Source organism: Dermochelys coriacea, chromosome 12 (assembly GCF_009764565.3).
Source record: "Dermochelys coriacea isolate rDerCor1 chromosome 12, rDerCor1.pri.v4, whole genome shotgun sequence".
NCBI classification, from domain to species: Eukaryota; Metazoa; Chordata; order Testudines; family Dermochelyidae; genus Dermochelys; species Dermochelys coriacea.
In genome coordinates this window covers 42,042,801-42,059,610 of record NC_050079.1, presented here as the reverse complement: position 1 = coordinate 42,059,610, position 16,810 = coordinate 42,042,801, and the positions used below count along the sequence as shown (strand labels likewise).

Sequence of the window (16,810 nt, the reverse complement as noted above, 5' to 3'; positions counted from 1 at the left end):
CAACACGTCCACTGCTTTCCCCTCATCCACAGAGCCAGTTATCTCATCATAAAAAGCAATTAGATTAGTCAGGCATGACTTCCCCTTGGTGAATCCATGCTGACTGTTCCTGATCACTTTCCTCTCCTCTAAGTGCTTCAGAATTGATTCCTTGAGGACCTGCTCCATGATTTTTCCAGGGACTGACGTGAGGCTGACTGGCCGTAGTTCCCAGGATCCTCCTTCTTCCCTTTTTTAAAGATGGGCACTACATTAGCCTTTTTCCAGTCATCCAGGACTTCTCCCGATCACCAGGAGTTTTCAAAGATAATGGCCAATGGCTCTGCAATCACATCCGCCAACTCGCACTCTTGGATGCAGCGCATCTGGCCCCATAGACTTGTGCTCATTCAGCTTTTCTAAATAGTCCCGAACCACTTCTTTCTCCACAGAGGGCTGGTCACCTCCTCCCCATGCTGTGCTGCCCAGTGCAGCAGTCTGGGAGCTGACCTTGTTCGTGAAGACAGAGGCAAAAAAAGCATTGAGTACATTAGCTTTTTCCATATCCTCCGTCACTAGGTTGCCTCCCTCATTCAGTAAGGGGCCCACACTTTCCTTGACTTTCTTCTTGTTGCTAACATACCTGAAGAAACCCTTCTTGTTACTCTTAACATCCCTTGCTAGCTGCAACTCCAGGTGTGATCTGGCCTTCCTGATTTCACTTCTGCATGCCCGAGCAATATTTTTATACTCTTCCCTGGTCATTTGTCCAATCTTCCACTTCTTGTAAGCTTCTTTTTTGTGTTTAAGATCAGCGAGGATTTCATAGTTAAGCCAAACTGGTCGCCTGCCATATTTGCTATTCTTTCTACACATCGCGATGGTTTGTCCCTGTAACCTCAATAAGGATTCTTTAAAATACAGTCAACTCTCCTGGACTCCTTTCCCCCTCATGTTGTTCTCCCAGGGGATCCTGCCCATCAGTTCCCTGGGGGAGTCAAAGTCTGCTTTTCTGAAGTCCAGGGTCCGTATTCTGCTGCTCTCCTTTCTTCCTTGTGTCAGGATACTGAACTCGACCATCTCATGGTCACTGCCTCCCAGGTTCCCATCCACTTTTGCTTCCCCTACTAATTCTTCCTGGTTTGTGAGCAGCAGGTCAAGAAGAGCTCTGCCCCTAGTTGGTTCCTCCAGCACTTGCACCAGGAAATTGTCCCCTACACTTTCCAGAAACTTCCTGGATTGTCGGTGCACCGCTGTATTGCTCTCCCAGCAGATAGCAGGGTGATTGAAGTCTCCCATGAGAACCACGGCCTGCGATCTAGTAACTTCTGTGAGTTGCCGGAAGAAAGCCTCGTCCACCTCATCCCCCTGGTCCGGTGGTCTATAGCAGACATCACCCTTGTTGCTCACACTTCTAAACTTAATCCAGAGACTCTCAGGTTTTTCTGCAGTTTCATACTTGAGCTCTGAGGCCTCCCTAGTCCTGAGTAGAGTGGGCCAATTCCTCCCATTCTTACATATGACACTCCTGTTAATACATCCCAGAATGATACTAGCTTTTTTCACAACTACATCACATTGTTAGCTCATATTCAATTTGTGATCCACGATAATACTCGGATCCCTTTCAGCAGTACAACCGCCTAGCCACTTACTCCCTATTTTGTAGTTGTGCATTTGATTTTTCCTCCCTAAGTGGAGTACTTTGCACTTGCCTTTGTTGAATTTCATCTTGTTGATTTCAGATCAGTTCTCCAATTTGTCAAGATCGTTTTGAATTCTAATCCTGTCCTCCCAAGTACTTGCAACCCCTCCCAGCTTGGTGCCATTCCCAAATATGATAAACACATTCCCTCCACTCCCTTATCAATGTCATTAATGAAAATACTGAATAGTACTGGATCTAGGATTGACCCCTTTGGAATTTCACTATACACACCCTCCATCTGACAGCAAACCATTGATAACTTCTCTTTGAGTATGGTCTTTCAACCAGTTGTGCATGCACCTTATAGTAATTTTGTCTAGACATTCTCCTAGTTTGCTCAGGAGAATGTCATGGGACTGTGTCTAAAGCCTTAATAAACATTAAGGTAAATCAAACCTATTGCTTCCCTCCCTATCCAATAGGCCAGTAACCCTAAGGGGAAAAAAGGGGTTGGTTTGGCATGATTTGTTCTTGACAAAGCCACACTCTTTATAACCAATTGTCCTCTAGACGCTTGCCAACTGATTATTTAATAACTTGTTCTAGTATCTTTCCAGGGATCAAAGTTAGGCTGACTGGTCTATAATTCCCCTGGTCCCTTTGTTCCCCTTTTTAAAGCTAGGTATTACATTTGTCCTACTCCAGTCCTCTGAGACCTCACCTGGCCTTCAGGATCCCTCAAAGATAATTGCTAACAGTTCTGAGATTGCTTCAGCTTTTAATTAAGTTGCGCCCTTAATTAAGTTCAGTCCCCTAGACCAAACTGCCTCACACTAATCGTTTGATAAAAAGACAAACATGTGTTTTATCTTTTTTTTTAAATCCTTTTAAGGTCCAATCCGCCAAGGTGCTGAATTTCTCCTGTGAGATGTTGAGGCAATAAAACAGTTAGAAATGGCTACATGGATTGTATTTTGAAATTTTACTATTAAAAAATTCTGAAACCAAAGTGTTTTACATGATAGACAATTGATAAGTCCTCAATACAGAGGTGCATAGCAGAAACAATAGCATACTGTAACTTTAACTGGTAGCAGCCTTACCATAACTCTATAGAAACAGAAATATGCACTTTAAATCCACATAAAACAAATCCCCAATATGCTTATTGTTTGTTATACTATTTAGAGGGGCTTGCTGAGGACAGCTGATGAGAAATGGTGGGTACCAAGAAAATAAGAAAAGTACAATGAGGTACAAAATGAATTATTCTGAACATATTTGCAGTTTTGTTATCTTATTGATTTAAAATTATTCTCATTGCTGCAGGAAATAGAATGGAGGTTCCATTTTCCAAAATCTCTTTCCTGAGCCCTGAAGCCAATTTAAGTTCTCTAAGAATAAGGGACTTACAGGAAAAAGTATTCTAAATATTAAGTAATAAAGGGACAAATACTAGGAGGAGCTGCCTTCAAATATTTCAGGAAATATGGAAAAATGTTAATTTTAAAGGTGGTTCTTTCATCTTTTTTAAAATATATAATCTCACAATATGTTCCTGTGGGAAAAAGAAACTGCCAAAATATCTGTTTGATTGAAAAAATAAAGGTATAATTTATTCTGCAGGAAATCTATATGTGGTAAATGAAATATATGCACTCATGCTCTTTTTACTCAAGGCACTTCCCTTCGCCTATCCCTTAAAAATTATCTGTATTTAATCTTTCCAACAAAAAAAGTTTGAGACTTAAAAATAGCACCAGGAATAAATAGGATACACAGCTTTGCTGCTCTTAAATTATGCGGCTTATCTCCCATGTGGGTAAAAAAACCATCAGACACCCTCAATTATTATTCACTGCGGAGATGAGGATTAGAAGGTCCAGTTTGCACCACTGGAAATTTAAGCAATATTATCAGAAAGCACCACTATAAGCATTTGCAGCACAAACCTATTGAAATGTTTCCTGTTTCCTTTTTGAAATAATGTTATTTACAGTGATTTCCAACTTTTACAGAAGAAATTTTCTCATTGATCTTGTTACTGTACATTAATAAACTTTGACTAGACTGGATCTTTAAGCTCCAAGTTCACTATATGCTCCAATTCATGTCTTTTATCCAGAGGTGGTATTCTTCTTTTAGATTTACTAATTGTAATTCAATTAATTCTACATGTAAAGAAAACATAAAAGTGGTCTCTAACAGTTTAAAGTAGCAGATGCTTTTTCCCCACCCTTTTAGAAAATATTGTCACATTTCAAAGGAGGATGCATTAACTTCCCCCCCCCGGATCCCTTGCCCCTTATCCAACCCCCCTACTCTCCACCCCCTTACCATGCCACTCAGAGCAGCAGGAGCTTGCAGCCCCGCCACCTGGCTGGAGCCAGCCATGCTGCTGCGCTGCCTGGGAGGAGCAGCAGGCCAGAGCACTGGCAGCGCGGTGAGCTGTGGCTGCGGGGGAGGACGGACAGCTGTGGCTACGGGGGAGGAGGGGAGGGACCTGGGGCTAGCCTCAGGGGCTGGGCAGGATGGTCCCGTGGGCCGGATGTGGCCGGAGTTTGCTGACCTCTGGCTTAAACAATATCACTTAATACCACTTCAGCAGTAAGCTGATATCAAAGCATACCAATTAACACACAGGCACAGGAGACCAGGATTCTATCCCTTGTTCTGCCAGTGGCCTGCGGAGGACCTTGGGCAAGTCTCTTCACCTCTCTTTGCCTCAGCTTACCCCAGCTGTAAAATGGGGATAATGATACTGACCTCCCTTTGTAAAGTGCTTCAAGATTTACCCCGATGAAAAGCACTATATACAAGCTAAGTATTGTTACTACTTTAAAAATACTATAATTTACCAGATTTCCATTAATCTGCCATTTTTCCTTTCCTGTCTAACAGCTTCAGAGACGTGCATGAACAAACAAAAGCTCCTATTTTCATCAGCAAGTTACAGCCAAATTCTTCGAGGAATGCCACAATCCAGTGTCTTGCGACACTGCAATCACGCAAGGAAAGCGAATAACAATGTCAACACTGAACAGTGGAAAGGGCTCATTAAAGAGAAGGAAACACATTTACATTCCAAACTATCTTGATAATCAGAAGTAGGGAAGACATTTTGATAAATATATATTTCATAAAGTATGTACCAAGGTGTCCCTCTTTAACACTGACTATACCAGATCAGAACTAATTTTACATGGAGGAAAAATGTACAGAAATACTATGCTGTAAAGCCCCAACTCAGCAAAGCACTTAAGCATGTAACTTTGATACTTGGAAAGATACTGGAACAAATTATTAGGCAATCATCATATGTAAGCACCTAGAGGATAATAGGGTTATAAAAATAGCCAGCATGGATTTGTCAAGAAAAATCATGCCAAACCAACCTCATTTCCTTCTTTGTCAGGGTTACTAGCCTAGTGGATGGGGGGGAAGCAGTTGCCATGATATATCTTGATTTTAGTGCGGTTTTTGACACAATCCCATGTGACATTCTCATAAGCAAACTGGGGAAATGTGGTCTAGACAAATTACTATAAGATGGGAGCAACTCTTTGCAAGACTGTACTGAGAGAGAAGTTATCAGTGTAAGAACTGGACGAGTATTTAGAGGGATCCCTCTGGGGTCAGTCCTGGATCCAGTACTATTCAGTATTTTAACTAATGACAATGGAGTGTAGAGTAAGCTAATTAAATTTGGGAATGACATCAGGGAGCCGGGAGGGGTTACAAGCACTTGGGAGGACAGGATTAGAATTCAAAATGACCTTGACAAATTGGAGAATTGATCTGAAATCAATAAAATGAAATTCAATAAAGACAACTGTCTCTCTTAGGAAGGAAAATCCAAATGTGAAACTACAAAATGGGGAATAATGGCTAGGTGGTCGGACAGCTGAAAAGATTTGGAGAGCATAGTGGATCACAAATTGATTATGAGTCAACAATGTCATACATTTGCTAACAAGGCTAATGTCATTCTCAGATGTATTAAAAGCAGTGTTTAATTGTCCTACTCTTCTCAACACTGGGTGAGGCCTCAGCTGGAGCACTGTGTCCATTCTGGGTGCTACACTTTGGAAAAGACGGGGACAAACTGGAGTGAGTCCAGGAGAAGCAACAAAAATGATAAAAGGTTCAGAAAACCTGACCTATGAGGAAAGGTTAAAAAAAAAACCTGGGCATGTTAATCTCGAGAAAAGAAGAGCGGGGAGAAGAGGGGACCTGATAACAGTATTCTGATAAGTTAAGGGCTGTCACAAAGAGGACTGTGTTCAATTGTTCTCCATGTCCACAGAAGGTGGGACAAGAAGTAAGGGGTCTAATATGCAGCAAGGGAGATTGAGGTTAGATATTAGAAAAAGCTTTCTAACTATAAAGGTAGTTAAGCTCTGGAACAGACTTCCAAGGGAGGTAGTGGAATCCCCGTCATGTAAAGTTTTTAAGAGCAGGTTGGACAGACATCTGTCAGGGATGGTATGGTTTCTTGGTCCTGCCTCAGCACGGGGGAGACTAGATGACCTCGAGGCCCCTTCCAGCCTTACATTTCTATTATTCTATGTGCTTAAATACTTTGCTGATTCTGGTGTACATGGGCTCTGAATAACCCGAAGAGAGTATGGGTGTATACTCGTGTAGTTTTCCCTGTAAAATTTTACAGATATACATTCAGCCTTTGCAAGGAAGTACTTGTCTCAACTGCCAGATAATTAATGAACTACACTGACCAACTCTGTATTGAGTAACACACTCCTTGAAAGGGTTGGGGGGAAAGAGAGATGTATGAAAGTGAATGAAGTTCTGGGGTGCTGATATTTTGCATTTATGACCCAGACTCCACTGTTCCTCTCAATCCTTTTCAAAATGAGGCCCTGATGAAAGGCACAAACAGCACACACATGAAAAATCTAGGTTTCAGAGTAGCAGCCGTGTTAGTCTGTATTCGCAAAAAGAAAAGGAGTACCCGTGGCACCTTAGAGACTAACAAATTTATTAGAGCATAAACTTTCGTGAGCTACAGCTCACTTCATCGGATGCATCCGATGAAGTGAGCTGTAGCTCACGAAAGCTTATGCTCTAATAAATTTGTTAGTCTCTAAGGTGCCACGGGTACTCCTTTTCTTTTTATGAAAACTAATGCCACACCATCTCTGGTGCAATAAATTGAGAAGGAGCTCTTGGTCCCCTGTTGTCCCACTCTATGCAATAGCAAACCACTTCTCATGATCTGCTACTTCTTCCAGTTCTGGCTCAGCCTCAACCTGGAGTCAGAAGGAGACCAATTTATATTTACATATGTTTTGTAAGTTGCTCTAGACATTTCAACACATTTTTTTTCGCAACCCTTCATTCCCCACCCAAGAAACAAAGAAACAAAATGTTAAAAGGTCCTTCTTTGCATCAGCAATACAAACTATATTTAGAATTTGTAGCTAAGCAATTAATGAGCAGCCAAAAAAAAAAGGCAGGAAAATAGCTTTCAAAAAGCAAACTGTAGCTTGATTGTCAAAATACAATAATTTAAAAGCTGTTTAATTTTCTTCCAAACTGCCCAGAAAACCTCTGCCCTGGGATAAGATAAAGCATCTCAGGAAGATCAGTTTCTTTTGGCAAAAATAGTTGAGGGGTTGAAATTTGGGCTTATAATGAGATATTTACACTTTTAACTGACTTTGATGATTGCTGCACCATAATAATAAAAAGGGGAACCTTTCTACTCCACCATGGCACTAAGATACTAACAAATACTTTAAAAATATTTTTGAAATAAATTGTTACGGAAGATTAAGAATTAGAAGAGCATCCCTTTGCCATTCTACTCATGCAGCATTGGTTCATTGTCCCACATCAACCAGATATGCATTGATTCTAAGTCTACTGCAAAGTCTAGCAAGGCACTTTAGTCTTTCCAGGTGTGCTGCATTGGTTTATTTACAGTCTCACTTTCTGAATGCGAGAAACCCAGCTCTTAGCCAGCTGTAAACGACTGCTATGAAGCATTTGTAAGGGGGAGTGGGGTGGAGATTAGAAACACTTTTTTTCCCTGCCACACTTTGCCCACCTTATTATTCTGAGAATTTTTCAATGTATCTAAACAAGTCTTTTAGAGCATTCACAGACCCCAGAGAAACACTACAGCCTTCATTAAATTATTAGAAAGAATATCTGAAACAGTCACAAATGGGAAACTAGGGGTCTTGTTTTAGCCTTTCTGAGGAGAAATATTAAGCAAAAGAAAAGGAAAAAAGCTTTCTATTTCTATATCAAGGGGTTTGACAAAATCCCAGCAAGCCCCCAACCAGAAACACATGACCACTATATGAGAATCCCTATGAAAATTCAAGGGCAAGAAACTATATTACCACAGAGCTGAGGCTGCTTGGCTGTATGTCCCCTCCTTGCAGAACATTGAGTTGAGCAAAACTCACAACTTCTGAAAATCAGGAAATACAGAATTAAGGTTGCCCATGAACATATCTGGACTCCGGCTCTGGTATCAACTTGGCTTGTCTTTGGACTCTGACCACTTGGCTTCCACCTCTGTCCTGCACCCTAGACTCTGGCTATGGTTCTGATCCTGGCTTGTCTACAGACTCCGATCTCGGTTTTGACCCCAGCCTGCCCCGAGATCTTGATGTCAGGACCATCCTCGGCCCAGGCCCAACCTATGCCTAACTATGACCTATGATCCAACCACTAGGCATGATTATTGGAGACAGTGCCTGACACTTCATCTTCTTTTACACTCCATTCACTCTCACCCACAGGATTCCATCTAACACTATTAAAGTTCTAAAAGGATTTTCAAAAAGGTTGCCCACATCACCTTCCCTATGTTCTCCTGGGGCTGGCAATAACCAATGGGAATTATTTGCATACTTTCCAGAGGCATTCACATTAAATGGTGGCAGCAGCAGTTGGACCTGTGGGGGAAAGCTGTGTTTGCAGTATTAAGCCACGTGTGGATCACTTTGAAGTGGGTGACAGAGTTGTGATCATAATATGAGGACATCTAGATTTTGCACGTCTGACAGTAAGGAAGAGATGCATGTGTACCTTCAAGCTGCGGTATGCATCATTTTTATGCATAACTGAGTAGGTTGTCCGTAGCAGAGCACAGGGCTTTTATTACAAAGGATAATGTCAGCAGCAAGGTGGAATATGAGAGGATTCTAATGTTTAATAATGGTGAAGCGAAGGTGTAGGTTGAGATAATATCCTGTGAGTAATGGTATGAATACATCTGAGCAGGGAGGTGCGATTCCCAGTGTACACAGACATACCCTCACTAGATCTGGTCGAGCTAGCATGCAAAAATAGTGGAGTAGCTGGGGTAGCGCAGGTGGTAACTCAGGCTAGCTCCCCGAGTACAAACTCATCTGGATCACTGGGTACATAGCCAGGGCGCTAGCTCAAGCCACTAACCATTCTGGATAAACTGATATTTTTAGTGCGCTACCTCAAGCAGAGCTAGCATGGGTATGTCTTCATGAGCTTGGAATGAGACCTCCCAGCTAAATGCAGACATATCCTCCAGGGACGGGGTTGTAAAAGGCTATAAAGTGGTTCTTAGATTGTACATGGGTGGCAGTCTTTCTGGGGAGTTGGCTAAATGTGAGAGTATACACCAGGATCTGGAATCTCCTGAATCATATCGTGCCAAGGGCCTGTGTGAATATATGCTACGTGCACACAGACGCATTGCTCAGAGAGGGGAGACAGGATGAAGTGGGCCACCTATTTTTCCCCCTTTTTGTCCTCGAATAGTGTGAGATGGAATCATGTGGCTGAGAGTGAATGGGTTACAAAAGGAGGTGAGGAGTTTGTAAATGTCAGTAAGTTTGGGTTGGCAGAGTAAAAGGTATGTGTTACCAGAGCATACTGGGGGACTGCTGAAAAAGGGAAGAGTCAAGCTTTCATAAGCCTCCTTAACTCTGCATTTCCTGGTTTTCAGAAGTCTCAGTTTTGCTCAACTCCACATCTTGCAAGGAGAGGATATATCATCAAGTAACCTTACCTCTATATTAATATCATTTTTTGCCACTGAATTTCCTGGCTTTTTGAACAGGAAGATATGTCATTGGTAAGAGTGAGTAGTCATTAGGCAGTTATACATATCATGTCTTCCAATTAGCATACTGAATCAAGATGCTCCCACCCCTCCCCACACACACCAGCAATGCCCCACCCTTGCTGCTTCGGCACACCTCTTCAGCCTGCCTCTCACCCCCATTCCATGCATTCCCCCCTTCAATCTGGTCCCTCTCCACTGTTGTACCGAGGTCTCCCCCAAGCAGGAACACATCTGCCTGAGGTCTTCCCTCCATGGCGTACAGACATTTCTAATGCCCTTGCTTTGCCTCTCCTATAACTCGACTCTTGTACAGTGCCTGGCGTGAAGGTCAAGTGGAGTACAGTGGAAGTGTGTTCCTGGTCAGGTTTCATGATAGTTTGAGAGTGGCACTTGCAGCAGAGCCAGTGAGAGAAATTACTGACAGTGTCTCTGTTCCAAAACACAGACAATCTTTTGTCTGAGAGAAAGATCCGCTGAGCCCTGTCCAATAGATGTACCTCATCTCCAAGAAACACTGATGTATCGGAGCTTTCAAAGTTTCTTTGCCCTTCAGTTCACATTTTCTAGTCAGCCATGAATCCTCCAGTTTCCTGATTGATGTTCTTCCAACACTTAATAGCTTTCATTTAGTGTTTGGGTGCGCTGGCAGAGATATGGGGTGCAGAACGGTTGGGGTGCACTAGCAAAACTGGGGGTGCTATGCCTCCATCACCTGAGCCCCAAGCCTCTCTCACCACCCCCATCATGCATCCACATTTATCCCCCTCCCTATCATCCCCTTCCTTCACATCAGCCCCAAACCCCTCCCTCCTCCATTTGCTTCCTGGGCCGGGAGTGATATTGGGAGCATTCACACGTTTAATTATTGTCCCAACAAGACTTTGATTATCTTCCACCCAAAATGAAATTACCATCCAGGATTCACAAATCAGATTCCAGACACTAAGTCCAAAACACCTGTTGTCAGAGGTAGGGGCTCATAATTAACTTATCCTTAGCTATTAAGGGGGAGTTCATGCCTATCAAAAGGTCTGTGATTCATCCAGTCATTAGTACCTCTCCCTTTAACTGGACAAGACAGCAAAAGGCAACTGTTTTGGGGAGGGGCCTGTAATTTGGGAACCCCACAGTGAAATGGTCCCAAATTTGGATCACTAATGCTCCTCACCACCCTCATGAGGCACATCAAATTTCAAAGCAATCCGAGAAATTGTTTGGAGTTTAGAGCACTTACAGGAGCCACATTTAAAGCCTATCAAATGGCAGGAATGGAAACCCAACTAGCAGGTTTTCTGTATTGCTGAGTGCACAGTGTAAAAAATGACCATTTCCTTAAATACTATTCTGAATTTTGGTATCCCAAAGATTTGGTGAATGCCATGGCTAAAACTCAGCAGACCATTTTGACCTACATCACACATTCATAGGTTGATCTCTAGCACTGTGCCAATAAACACACCCAAAACAGCCCCACAGATACTTTTAAAAATGGGTTATTTTTTCAGGGCTCATATCTCCGGAATCCCTGACTCAAAAGACTCCAGATTGGGATCACTATCTATACCCTGCATCCTCTTGAGGCACCAATTCCAACTAAGCATGGCAATTTTAAAGGACTTGGGTCCGCCTTTAAACAAATGTCATGACACAACCTTACCTGTAAGGATGCTGCCACACCACTATAATACACTTTCACTCAAAAATCAAGTGTCATCTCAACTTGTACAGCTGCTCATCTGTATTCCTCTGCAAATTAAAGCAGCATACTCTAGCACTGAGGCAGAAGGGGGATCGATCACAGTCCTCTATGGCAAAGTCCTCAATCCAACAATGTCCAGATACAAGCCATGCTGTAAGAGGACAAAAGTCCAAAGTGAGTGTCACATGAAGCTTGAAATGACATTGGATAATTGTTTATAAACAGAAATTGAGTTTATCAAACCTTACTTTGCTGCATCAGAAGTTCTGATTAAATGCAGCATTTTACAAGAAGAAATAATTGCATGACAGTCTGTATTATAGAGGTAAATTTTAATCTGAAATGAAGACTACAACCAGAGAAGCATGAATGTGTTCAAATAACTTTATAATCACAAGAACATCATATTTTCAAAATGTTCTCATGAGACCAATCCTTTCAAAAGTCTATGTCCATTTTTAGATTCATAGATACTAAGGTCAGAAGGGACCATTCTGATCATCTAGTCTGACCTCCTGCACAATGCAGGCCACAGAATCTCACCCACCCACTCCTACGAAAAACCTCACCTTTGTCTGAGCTATTGAAGTCCTCAAATCATGGTTTAAAGACTTCAAGGAGCAGAGAATCCTCCCTCAAGTGACCCGTGCCCCATGCTACAGAGGAAAGTGAAAAACCTCCAGGGCCTCTCCAATCTGCCCTGGAGGAAAATTCCTTCCCGACCCCAAATATGGCGATCAGCTAAACCCTGAGCATATGGGCAAGATTCACCAGCCAGATACTACAGAAAATTCTTTCCTGGGTAACTCAGATCCCATCCATCTAATATCCCATCTCAGGGGATTAGGCCTATTTACCATGAATATTTAAAGATCAATTACTTACCAAAATCACATTATCCCATCATACCATCTCCTCCATAAACTTATCGAGTAGAATCTGAAGATCCAGATAGATCTTTTGCCCCGACTGCTTCCCTTGGAAGGCTATTCCAAAACTTCACTCTTCTGATGGTTAGAAACCTTCATCTAATTTCAAGTCTAAACTTCCTGGTGGCCAGTTTATAGCTATTTGTTCTTGTGTCCACATTGGTACTGAGCTTAAATAATTCCTCTCCCTCTCCGGTATTTATCCCTCTGATATATTTATAGAGAGCAATCATATCTCCCCTCAACCTTCTTTGAGTTAGGCTAAACAAGCCAAGCTCCTTAAGTCTCCTTTCATAAGACAAGTATTCCATTCCTCGGATCATCCTAGTAGCCCTTCTCTGTACCTGCTCCAGTTTGAATTCATCCTTTTTAAACATGGGAGACCAGAACTGCACACAGTATTCTAGGTGAGGTCTCACTAGTGCCTTGTATAACGGTACTAAAACCTCCTTATCCCTATTGGAAATACCTCTCCTGATGCATCCCAAAACTGCATTAGCTTTTTCACAGCCATATCACATTGGCGGCTCATAGTCATCCTATGATCAACCAATACTCCAAGGTCCTTCTCCTCCTCCGTTACTTCTAATTGATGCGTCCCCATCTTATAACTAAAATTCTTGTTATTAATCCCTAAATGCATAACCTTACACTTCTCACTATTAAATTTCATCCTATTACTATTACTCCAGTTTACAAGGTCATACAGATCCTCCTGTATGATATCCCGATCCTTCTCTGAATTGGCAATACCTCCCAGCTTTGTATCATCTGCAAACTTTATTAGCACACTCCCACTTTTTGTGCTGAGGTCAGTAATAAAAAGATTAAATAAGATTGGTCCCAAAACTGATCCCTGAGGAACTCCACTAGTAACCTCCCTCCAGCCTGACAGTTCACCTTTCAGTAGGACCTGTTGTAGTCTCCCCTTTAACCAATTCCTTATCCACGTTTCGATGTTCATATTGATCCCCATCTTTTCCAATTTAACTAATAATTCCCCATGTGACACGGTATCAAACGCCTTACTGAAATCTAGATAAATTAGATCCACTGCGTTTCCTTTGTCTAAAAAATCTGTTACTTTCTCAAAAAAAGGAGATCAGGTTGGTTTGGCACGATCTACCTTTTGTAAAACCATGTTGTATTTTGTCCCATTTACCATTGACTTCAATGTCTTTAACTATTTTCTCCTTCAACATTTTTTCAAGGACCTTGCATACTACAGATGTCAAACTAACAGGCCTGTAGTTACCCGGATCACTTTTTTTTTTCCTTTCTTAAAAATAGGAACTATATTAGCAATTCTCCAATCATACGGTACAACTCCTGAGTTTACAGATTCATTAAAAATTCTTGCGAATGGGCTTGCAATTTCAGATGCCAATTCCTTTAATATTCTTGGATGAAGATTATCTGGGCCCCCCGATTTAGTCCCATTAAGCTGTTTCAGTTTCACTTCTACCTCAGATATGCTAATATCTACCTCCATATCCTCATTCCCATTTGTCATGCTACCGTTATCCGTAAGGTCCTCTTTAGCCTTATTAAAGACTGAGGCCAAGTATTTGTTTAGATATTGGGCCATGCCTAGATTATCCTTAACCTCCACTCCATCCTCAGTGTTTAGCGGCCCCACTTCTTCTTCCTTAGTTTTATTATACCATGATCCCAAGATAGAGGCTCATCATGAAAGAGAGTCATGCCAACATCCATCATACAGTCAGACTGCACTATGGAGGAAGGCTCGTCGACTGTCAGAAGGACTGCAGTGGGAATAGAACAAAGGGGAGCCAACGGTCAGGCAGACCACAGGGACTTTGAGAATCGGGGGAAGGTCGCTGAGCTTGGAATTGACTATAGGGAGGAGAGAGCTACGATAAACGGCCTGAAGAATAAAAAGGTGCATCGGAAGACAGTGCTGCTGAATCACATCAGGGCTGACCCTGCTCCTATTGACATCAGTGGGAAAGCTCCTGGCGTACACTCAAGCCCATCAAGTACAAGTCTTGCTACAGTACAACCACCTACGGAGCTGCTTCAGCGGCAAACAATGGTCACAGATACTAGGAGGGGATGGTGGAGGAAACGCAGAGTAAGTCTTTTTAAAAAGGAAGAGATGCAGATACTGAGGGTGGAGAGAAAAATCACAGCTAGAAAGAAAAGTAATTTCAGGGGTATCAAAATGAAGTATCAGCAATCTATACATAAGCCAGATGGACTCTTGCCAGCTTGGTTAAAGGTGGGCTATTTTTCTCTCGCGATGTCAAGTATTGTTAATGGCACCAATACCTCTCTCAATTTATTTTATTAATCCCATTCAGGCTTACCCTTACCAACACATGACTGTAAATAGCAATAATAACGTCATCAAGGTTAATATCAATGATGCTGAAGGGTATTATGTAAAACACAGCCAAGCAGTATCAAGGCGACAGGCTCCTATAAAATCATGTGTGCACGTTTTTGCGGGGGGGGGGGGTTGGTGGGATGAAAGGCCTTGCACAGCTTTACAGAATGGCATTATCTTGTGGAAGAGATGAAGATTTAATACTAAATGCCTCCTTTAAATTCCTATGAGACTGTTCTCCATGCTCCTACTTCAAAAATAGTCAAAGGCGACAAACAATATTTCATCCTAACTATTTAAAGTGTACGTTTGTTTGCAGTTTTCATCTAAAAACAAATAAAACCCTTCAGTGTAGAGACAATGTCAATTTTTTAATCACATTTTAAACATCTTAGTTCATTACAAACATAAGCCTTGTGAAAACAGGGAGTCTACAACAGGGTGAGTGAGTGATAATTATTGATGGTCCCGGAGCATTAATAGCTAAAAGCTATTTAAAGACAGAGTTCCAGTTAGATGGCTGGTCCAACCCACTATGGTAACATCAGAATGGCTATCAGGATAGTACATTCTATTCGGTTTAGATTCTTATACTTCAGCTACCACTGAGGCATACCCAGTTTGTGAAATGGTACCCTAACATAGATATAATTGTAATCACCTGGTGCAACTAGGCAGCAGGATTGAAAGAACTACTTTGGAAGAGGGATGATCCCTTGGACCATACTGGTTTGGAGGACATAACCTGCTTCAACAAGTCAGACATAGTCCTGCAAAGTCTCACTTATTCAATAATCACTACCTCCAAATGCAGGATCACTGGCTAACATTTTTAGACGTGACTAGTGCTTTTGGATGACTCCATTTTTGAATCCTTAACTTGAGACACCTTAAAAAGTCTTGCTTTTCAAAGGGTAGGTGCTCTTCACTTTCTGAAAACCAGGCCCTGTAAGATGTCTCGGGGAGGGCACTCAAAAATCAGTAGTCACTTTTTTAAATCTTGGACATGAACTTTGCCCATAGATTTCAATCAGCTATTAAACATGGTGGGTAGGAATGATGCTTAAGGGTTTATTTTCATATAATTTATACATATTATAGGCACAAAATCAGGGAGCTCCATGTGCAAATGATCAAACAAATAGGGTATTAACAGCAATGGTGCTAAATGTGCCTGCATATATTTTTTTCCACTGAAAGAAAAAGCAAATTTACGAGCTAAACGCTTAGCCCCACATGGGGGTTCATTGTCTACCCTCGGTCATTGTGCAAACTTTCCATTCTTATTTGTGGGACACCCATAGAGGATTGAAGAAAACGCAAGGCCCTAACTTTGTATCTCCAGTCCATGGGCCTTCATTCAAAATGCAATTCAATCCAGTGCAGCAAAATGAGCTTGATACCCTATTCTAGCTTGTGGGTTAAGTTCTCTAGTCAGTGAGCCAAGGATGATCAAGAATCAGTTGGAAACGTGATAGATTTGTCCTTTTTCGTCGACTTTTGTGACCATAAGAGAAAGACTGGGTCAAGAAAAGATGAAAGAAACAAACAAACAATCTAATTCTTAACAAAAATTCCAGAAGGATACACAAGCCATTAATAAATGGCCATTGGATACAAACAAAAAGCAAGCAAGCTCAGGCAGGAATACATTTCCAATGTCTGGATAAGGGAGAGGTATTCAAGGTAATTGCTTGCTTTTCACATTGTTCTCAGCTGCCATGCAGAGATTCATAGAGCGGCTGCAAAGATCTCTCTTTTCTTTTCTTCTAATTCTTCACTCCCCCCTCCAATCATCACACACACCCCTAACCCCATCTCTCCCCCTCCTTGTGCTTATTCCACCCTAGGAAAAAATGTAATTTGTCTATTTTATTTATGATGCAATGAAGGTATGCTGAACACATCAGGATAACCTGACACTGGTCAAACTATCTGTCAGCAAAGAAGAACTGCCTTCATACTCCAACGAGTGCATAATTTAACCATTTCTCTACCACAGGGCAACATAAAACCATTCATTTAAACAGAGGGTTTTGTCAGTGTTCTTTTCACAGCAAAAATCTTTTTTGTTACATCCGTGAGCGAACTGGAATTTGACATGTTTTCAATCAATCTTTTA

The 16,810-nt window shown here is 41.7% G+C and overlaps 2 long non-coding RNA genes across 5 annotated transcripts in view; one reads left to right on the top strand and one right to left on the bottom strand.

Annotated features, from left to right (window-relative positions):
* The window catches only part of LOC122456224, a 593,145-nt gene that overhangs the window by 381,659 nt on the left and 194,676 nt on the right, over positions 1 to 16,810 (bottom strand). For all 4 annotated transcript variants that reach the window (XR_006274979.1, XR_006274980.1, XR_006274978.1 and 1 more), the window contains exon 3: positions 11,368 to 11,560. This is a non-coding gene — a long non-coding RNA (uncharacterized LOC122456224). The remainder of the gene's footprint in view (positions 1 to 11,367; positions 11,561 to 16,810) is intronic.
* Positions 1,497 to 13,041, top strand: LOC122456226. The gene is made up of 3 exons (XR_006274984.1): positions 1,497 to 1,728; positions 10,220 to 10,229; positions 13,031 to 13,041. It is a non-coding gene; the product is annotated as an uncharacterized LOC122456226 (long non-coding RNA).